This window comes from Entelurus aequoreus, linkage group LG01 (assembly GCF_033978785.1).
Source record: "Entelurus aequoreus isolate RoL-2023_Sb linkage group LG01, RoL_Eaeq_v1.1, whole genome shotgun sequence".
In the NCBI taxonomy this organism is placed as follows: domain Eukaryota; kingdom Metazoa; phylum Chordata; class Actinopteri; order Syngnathiformes; family Syngnathidae; genus Entelurus; species Entelurus aequoreus.
Genome location: NC_084731.1, coordinates 9,325,597 through 9,334,133, shown reverse-complemented (window position 1 = coordinate 9,334,133; position 8,537 = coordinate 9,325,597).

The window sequence follows — 8,537 nt, the reverse complement described above, 5'->3', positions numbered from 1 at the left end:
AGTGTTTTTCAACCTTTTTTGAGCCAAGGCACATTTTTTCCGTTGAAAAAATGCGGAGGCACACCACCAGCAGAAATCATTAAAAAACGAAACTCAGTTGACAGTAAAAAGTCGTTTTTGCAATTGTTGGATATGACTTTGAAGCATAACCAAGCATGCGTCAATATAGCTCTTGTCTCAAAGTAGGTGTACTGTCACCACCTGTCACATCACACCCTGACTTATTTGGAGTTTTTTGCTGTTTTCCTGTGTTTTAGTTCTTGTCTTGCGCTCCTATTTTAGTGGCTTTTCCTCTTTTTTTGGTATTTTCCTGTAGCAGTTTCATGTCTTCCTTTGAGCGATATTTCCCGCATCTACTTTGTTTTAGCAATCAAGAATATTTCAGTTGTTTTTATCCGTCTTTGTGGGGACATTGTTGATTGTCATGTCCTGTTCGGATGTACATTGTGGACGCCGTCTTTGCTCCACAGTAAGTTTTTGCTGTCGTCCAGCATTCTGTTTTTGTTGACTTTGTAGCCAGTTCAGTTTTAGTTTCGTTCTGCATAGCCTTCCCTAAGCTTCAATGCCTTTTCTTAGGGGCACTCACCTTTTGTTTATTTTTGGTTTAAGCATTAGATACCTTTTTACCCGCACGCTGCCTCCCGCTGTTTCCGACATCTACCTGCTGCCACCTACTGATATGGAAGAGTATTACACGGTTACTCTGCCGAGCTCTAGACAGCACCGACACTCAACAACAACACATAATTTGCAGACTATAATTACTGGTTTGCAAAAAATACTTTTAACTAGGGATGTCCGATCCGATATTATCGGCCGATAAATGCTTTAAAATGTAATATCGGAAATTATTGGTATCGGTTTCAAAATTATCGGTATCGGTTTCAAAATTATCGGTATCGGTTTCAAAAAGTAAAATTTATGACTTTTTAAAACGCCGCTGTGTACACGGACATAGGGAGAAGTACAGAGCGCCAAAAAACCTTAAAGGCACTGCCTTCGCGTGTTGGCCCAGTCACATAATATCTACGGCTTTTGACACACACAAGTGAATGCAAGCATACTTGGTCAACAGCCATACAGGTCACACTGAGGGTGGCCGTATAAACAACTTTAACACTGTTACAAATATGCGCCACACTGTGAACCCACGCCAAACAAGAATGACAAACACATTTCGGGAGAACATCCGCACCGTAACACAACATAAACACAACAGAACAAATACCCAGAACCCCTTGCAGCTACAATATACACCCCCCGCTACTCCCCAGTAAAGTGTGACGACATATCTCGAGTACACTAAAGGTGTGATGGTGTCAGACATTTTTGTAGAGAATTTTTCCAAGTTCATTTTCTCAGCGAACTGTCTTTCGTATGCAGGTTTATAGGACAAGGAAATCCTAGTTTATTGTGATAAGGAAATTATTGACTTTGCTTCAGAGAAGTGCTATAAGTTTACTTCCACAAAGAGGTTTGAAATAGAGATGTCCGATAATATCGGTCTGCCGATATTATCGGACGATAAATGCGTTAAAATGTAATATCGGAAATTATCGGTATCAGTTTTTTATTATCAGTATCGTTTTTTTTTTTATTAAATCCACATAAAAAACACAAGATACACTTACAATTAGTGCACCAACCCAAAAAACCTCCCTCCCCCATTTACACTCATTCACACTCATTCACACAAAAGGGTTGTTTCTTTCTGTTATTAATACTCTGCTTCCTACATTATATATCAATATATATCAATACAGTCTGCAAGGGATACAGTCCGTAAGCACACATGATTGTGCGTGCTGCTGCTCCACTAATAGTACTAACCTTTAACAGTTAATTTTACAAAGTTTCATTAATTACTAGTTTCTATGTAACTGTTTTATATTGTTTTACTTTCTTTTTTATTCAAGAAAATGTTTTTAATTTATTTATCTTATTTTATTTGATTCATTTTTTTAAAAAGTACCTTATCTTCACCGTACCTGGTTGTCCAAATTAGGCATAATAATGTGTTAATTCCACGACTGTATATATCGGTTGATATCGGTATCGGTTGATATCGGTATCGGTAATTAAAGAGTTGGACAACATCGGCAAAAAGCCATTATCGGACATCCCTAGTTTGAAACATAACATTGTTATGAATAATTGTTTTTTTAAGCTTTTGACTTTTTTTTTTTGAGGAATAAGAAAAGTGAAAATGTGTATATTTTTGTTTTACTTAATTTATTTTTCATATTTATGTTATTTATTTTAATTTTATTATATATTGACCTTAATAAATGTGGTATAAATGGTCTGTATTTGTCTTAAATAATAACAATAGTAATAATATTTTTGACTGACAAAAATTGCCAATAAGAAATTAATGGTATCGGTATCGGATAGTCGAGCCTCGGATTCAGGAGGAACAGTGTGGTTTTCGTCCTGGTCGTGGAACTGTGGACCAGCTCTATACTCTCGGCAGGGTCCTTGAGGGTGCATGGGAGTTTGCCCAACCAGTCTACATGTGTTTTGTGGACTTGGAGAAGGCATTCGACCGTGTCCCTCGGGAAGTCCTGTGGGGAGTGCTCAGAGAGTATGGGGTATCGGACTGTCTGATTGTGGCGGTCCGCTCCCTGTATGATCAGTGCCAGAGTTTGGTCCGCATTGCCGGCAGTAAGTCGGACACGTTTCCAGTGAGGGTTGGACTCCGCCAAGGCTGCCCTTTGTCACCCATTCTGTTCATAACTTTTATGGACAGAATTTCTAGGCGCAGTCAAGGCGTTGAGGGGATCTGGTTTGGTGGCTGCAGGATTAGGTCTCTGCTTTTTGCAGATGATGTGGTCCTGATGGCTTCATCTGGCCAGGATCTTCAGCTCTCGCTGGATCGGTTCGCAGCTGAGTGTGAAGCGACTGGGATGAGAATCAGCACCTCCAAGTCCGGATCCATGGTTCTCGCCCGGAAAAGGGTGGAGTGCCATCTCCGGGTTGCGGAGGAGACCCTGCCCCAAGTGGAGGAGTTCAAGTACCTCGGAGTCTTGTTCAGGAGTGAGGGAAGAGTGGATCGTGAGATCGACAGGCGGATCGGTGCGGCGTCTTCAGTAATGCGGACGCTGTATCGATCCGTTGTGGTGAAGAAGGAGCTGAGCCGGAAGGCAAAGCTCTCAATTTACCGGTCGATCTACGTTCCCATCCTCACCTATGGTCATGAGCTTTGGGTTATGACCGAAAGGACAAGATCACGGGTACAAGCGGCCCAAATGAGTTTCCTCCGCCGGGTGGCGGGGCTCTCCCTTAGAGATAGGGTGAGAAGCTCTGCCATCCGGGGGGAGCTCAAAGTAAAGCCGCTGCTCCTCCACATGGAGAGGAGCCAGATGAGGTGGTTCGGGCATCTGGTCAGGATGCCACCCGAACGCCTCCCTAGAGAGGTGTTTAGGGCACATCCGACCGGTAGGAGGCCACGGGGAAGACCCAGGACACGTTGGAAAGACTATGTCTCCCGGCTGGCCTGGGAACGCCTCGGGATCCCCCGGGAGGAGCTGGACGAAGTGGCTGGGGAGAGGGAAGTCTGGGCTTCCCTGCTTAAGCTGCTGCCCCCGCGACCCGACCTCGGATAAGCGGAATAAGATGGATGGATGGATGGATGGTATCGATGAAAATGCAAGGAAAAAGTATCGGTATCGTATCGAATCCTAAAAGTGTGGTATCGCCCATCCCTAGTGCCGCGGCACAGTGGTTGAAAACCACTGCTCTACACAGCACAGACACTCGACAACGGCACATTATTTGCAGATTAAAAATTATTGATTTGCCAAAAAATATTTTTTGGGACCAATTAGGGGAAGTTGCAAAATGTCCCACAGCACAGCAGACAATATCTCACACAGTGGTTGAAAAACACCGAAGTATGAATGGCAATAATGGCATGAACAAAATGAAATGCAATAAACCTTGAATTACCCTTTCTGAGCAGGTTTTCTCCTCTTGCGTGCGGCGTACATGTTGACTCACTTCATTGCCCGTCCAGCAACCACGTGATCTGTTTGGCTCGCTTTCAATACGACTCACTATATTGCGTTTACAACTAGAACACAGCTGTTACAAATGTGGGAAAAATCAGCGCCCGGGCGTATATGAAGTCACTCCGCCCCTCCATGGCAGACTTTGAATTTGACAGAAAGACAAACAGAAACATCAAGCACCTTTTTTTCCTCCTCTCTGCGGCCAGAAGCTTGGCGAGCATCGCCCAGCCCGCTGAGCGCTCTGATTGGTGCATCGCAGAAGAGGGCGGGGCATTGTGACAGGATGGACACGCCTATATTCTGTACCACCGACAAAGTGGTTTGAATATATATTAAACTTTTTTTTTTTTTTTGACTTCAATTCATATGTTCAGCTCGATTCATTGTTGATTTACGTCGCACATTAGAGTAACAAGAAAAAGAAGGGAGTAATTTGCTTTCATAAAAACGTTATCATAGTGATATGGGTGAGGGCGGACCTACGTCACTTCCGCCTACCAATCCCCTAGCAACCGGAAATTCGTTGAAAACAAACCAGCTCACAGCGAACACAGCATTGACAGAAAAAGCATTTAACGAGCGTTGTGGCTTGGAAGTCGGTGTTAAATCCTTCATTTACGCATTTTTACTTATTCGCATATCGTGTGAAAAAACGAAAATGTATTATTTGCGTCAGACTCGTCTCAGTGAACTTTAAAGCTTTTCAGGCTTAGCTTAGCTTGCTAGTTAGCTTAGCCTGCGCGCTACTAAGAAAGAGACGCGGAAGTTATCAACAACAAGATCAAGTGTTAGTGTATAAAATATTGAGAGATTTGAGGGCTACGTGTATTGAATGGCAACATGAAAATTATAGGGTTTATTGGTTTTTAAAAACCCAACTGTTAAGTGCAAATTTAAACGAAACCGGTTTTCGAAAATAGCTAGCTAGGCTATAGACTATATCAGGGGTCACCAACCTTTTTGAAACCAAGAGCTACTTCTTGGGTACTGATTAATGCGAAGGGCTACCGGTTTGATACACACTTAAATAAATTGCCAGAAATAGCCAATTTGCTCAATTTACCTTTAACTGTATGTTATTATTAATAATTAATGATATTTACACTTAATTGAACGGTTTAAAAGAGGAGAAAACACGAAAAAAAATGAAAATCAAATTTTGAAACATAGTTTATCTTCAATTTCGACTCTTTAAAATTCAAAATTCAACCGAAAAAAAGAAGAGAAAAAGTAGCTAATTCGAATCTGTTTGAAAAAATTAAAAATTATCATTAGTACTTTTTCCTGATTAAGATTAATTTTAGAATTTTGATGACATGTTTTAAATACGTTAAAATCCAATCTACACTTTGTTAGAATATATAACAAATTGGAAGAAGCTATATATCTAACAAAGACAAATCATTATTTCTTCTAGATTTTCCAGAACAAAAATTTTAAAAGAAATTCAAAAGACTTTGAAATAAGATTTAAATTTGATTCTACAGATTTTCTAGATTTGCCAGAATAATTTTTTTGAATTTTAATCATAATAAGTTTGAATAAATATTTCACAAATATTCTTCGTCGAAAAAACAGAAGCTAAAATGAAGAATTAAATTAAAATTGATTTATTCTTCTTTACAATAAAATAAAATACTTGAACATTGATTTAAATTGTCAGGAAAGAAGAGGAAGGAATTTAAAAGGTAAAAATGTATATGTGTTTAAAAATCCTAAAACAATTTTTAAGGTTGTATTTTTTCTCTAAAATTGTCTTTCTGAAAGTTATAAGAAGCAAAGTAAAAAAATTAATGAATTTATTTAAACAAGTGAAGACCAAGTCCTTAAATATTTTCTTGGATTATCAAATTCTCTTTGAGTTTTGTCTCTCTTAGAATTAAAAATGTCAAACAAAGCGATACCAGCTTGCTGGTAAATAAATACAATTTAGAAAAGTGCTGCTATTTGAGCTATTTTTAGAACGGGCCAGCGGGCTACTCATCTGGTCCTTACGGGCTACCTGGTGCCCGCGGGCACCGCGTTGGTGACCCCTGCTATAGACTATATAGTATATACCGCATGTTATTTTTGTACAACAACAACTTCAGCTGTCGAACGTTATAAGGTAAAAATTCAACAAGTACAACATTAGCACGGACGGTATAGCCAAGTTGTGGTGAAGAAGGTGGATTTTTGTTCCTTATATTTACCAGAAACGAAGTGATCCGAACACACGACCCGGGACTTTGGGGGACTCCAGTGAGAACCGTCCTCGTTTTCCCGGTGTAAAGCTGCGAGCCATTTGTCTCGTCTCTGTGGGCTTTTATCGCGCTTTGGCAGAACAAAATACAACCTTTGTTTTCCCTGTTTCCAGTTGTGGTTAGCACAACCAAAAACAACACAGTTTTTCGGCATTTTGGAGGCAGAATGACGGGTTTAACCAGCGTAGGTCGACAGGTTAAAGAGTAATGGCAACGGTTTGTTTTCAACGCCAGTCTGGTTGCTATGGCTCGAAGAACCCGTATGTAGCTCAGTTGCCCGGATGTCGGCCCTCACCCATTTTATATGTTTGTTCTCTCACCACGTTCGACGGCTGCGGGTTAAAGGTGGGTAACCGCTGAGTTAGTTTGAAGATATATTTGTCGTCTTCCTTGTAAAAGCACCACAAAGGCAGGATACTTTTATCTTTAATTAACACCGTCACCTTTTGTCAGACTCCCGCTCTTTTCTTCTTATCTCTTGGCTCCTCCCCTGTCCGTTCCCTATTTGAGCCACCCGGAAACAACAGGTAGGAACGAAATGTGGAAACATATACACATAAAATAACTCCAAATACAACAAATATGTTACTTGAAAATCACTAATGTGACTCAATAATGTGTAAATAAATTCCTGTCTAACAAAATTGTCAGTTCATGTGTTGGTGACAAGTCCTAAAGCAGTGTTGTCCAAGTGTGGTCAGGAGGGCCATTTGTGGCCGGCAGCTCATTTTTTTAATGACCCGTGGCTAGGGACAGGCCCGGCCCTAACCAATCTGGCGCCCTAGGCAAGATTTTAGGTGGCGCCCCCCCACATCGGCAGTGAAGTGTATATACTCACAACAAACCGAATAGCTTTGTCTTTGACCTTTTTTTTTTTACTTAAAGAAAGCAAATTAACTATCAGAATAGTTAACAAGATTAAAGAAAATATGGATAAATACATGTATACAACAAATAAAAAATGAATATATGAAATACAATATTTTTTACATACATAAACACAAAATAAAACGTGTCAAGTTGCATAAAATAAATTAAAAATACAATATAAATAAGGCACTGCACAAAACAAGATATCAAACCAGTATGACTTTAACAACTACATTACAAAAAAAGGGATCCTACAGAGTTCTCTATTTGTGCTTTATAATATTGCATTAACTAGAATGACTTACAAATTACTGTACACCAGGGAGTACTGTAATTACCTAACGTTACATTATTATTTTCCATAACAATTTAGCCCCCTCCACAATATTAACCCGACGTTAAAACAGAACTAGCTATTTATTGATTAGCAATTGCCGAATCATGTAACATTAGCTTAATGCTAAAAAGCCAGGTTACTATCACATTCTGTAACAGACAAATAATTGCATGTAGGCTAACGTTACCTACCTGCTACCTCTGTCTTTTTCTCGTTTCTCTTCTTTTCTCTTTTTTCTTCCCTGGGCACCTGACAGTTTTGGCCGTTTTGACATCTTGTGTTGATTTTTTTATGTGGTGACGTCCAAAAAGAGTCATGATATGGGAAGGGAGGGGGGGCATCGTGCCGGGGGAGGGGGGGGCATAATGTTGTAACAAATAATATTTCTATTATATAGGCGTTACTTTGCATTTTAATTAACGTGGGATTATTTTATGTATTTAGAAATAATAGTACCAACTTTTTTTTCTTTTTTTTCCTCCAACATTTGTGGCACTGGCGTGGCGCCCCCTGATGGACGGCGCCCTTAGCATTTGCCTATACGGCCTATGCCACGGGCCGGCCCTGGCTAGGGATGTCCGATAATGGCTTTTTTGCCGATATCCGATATTCCGATATTGTCCAACTCTTAAATACAGATACCGATACCGATATATACAGTCGTGGAATTAACACATTATTATGCCTAATTTGGACAACCAGGTATGGTGAAGATAAGGTCCTTTTTTTTAAAAAATAATAAAATAAAATTCGATAAATAAATGAAAAACATTTTCTTGAATAAAAAAGAAAGTAAAACAATATAAAAACAGTTACATAGAAACTAGTAATGAATGAAAATGAGTAAAATTATCTGTTAAAGGTTAGTACTATTAGTGCTTACGGACTGTATCCCTTGCAGACTGTATTGATATATATTGATATATAATGTAGGAACCAGAATATTAATAACAGAAAGAAACAACCCTTTTGTGTGAATGTGTAAATGGGGGAGGGAGGTTTTTTGGGTTGGTGCACTAATTGTAAGTATCTTGTGTTTTTTATGTTGATTTAATATAAAAAATTAAAAAAACACAA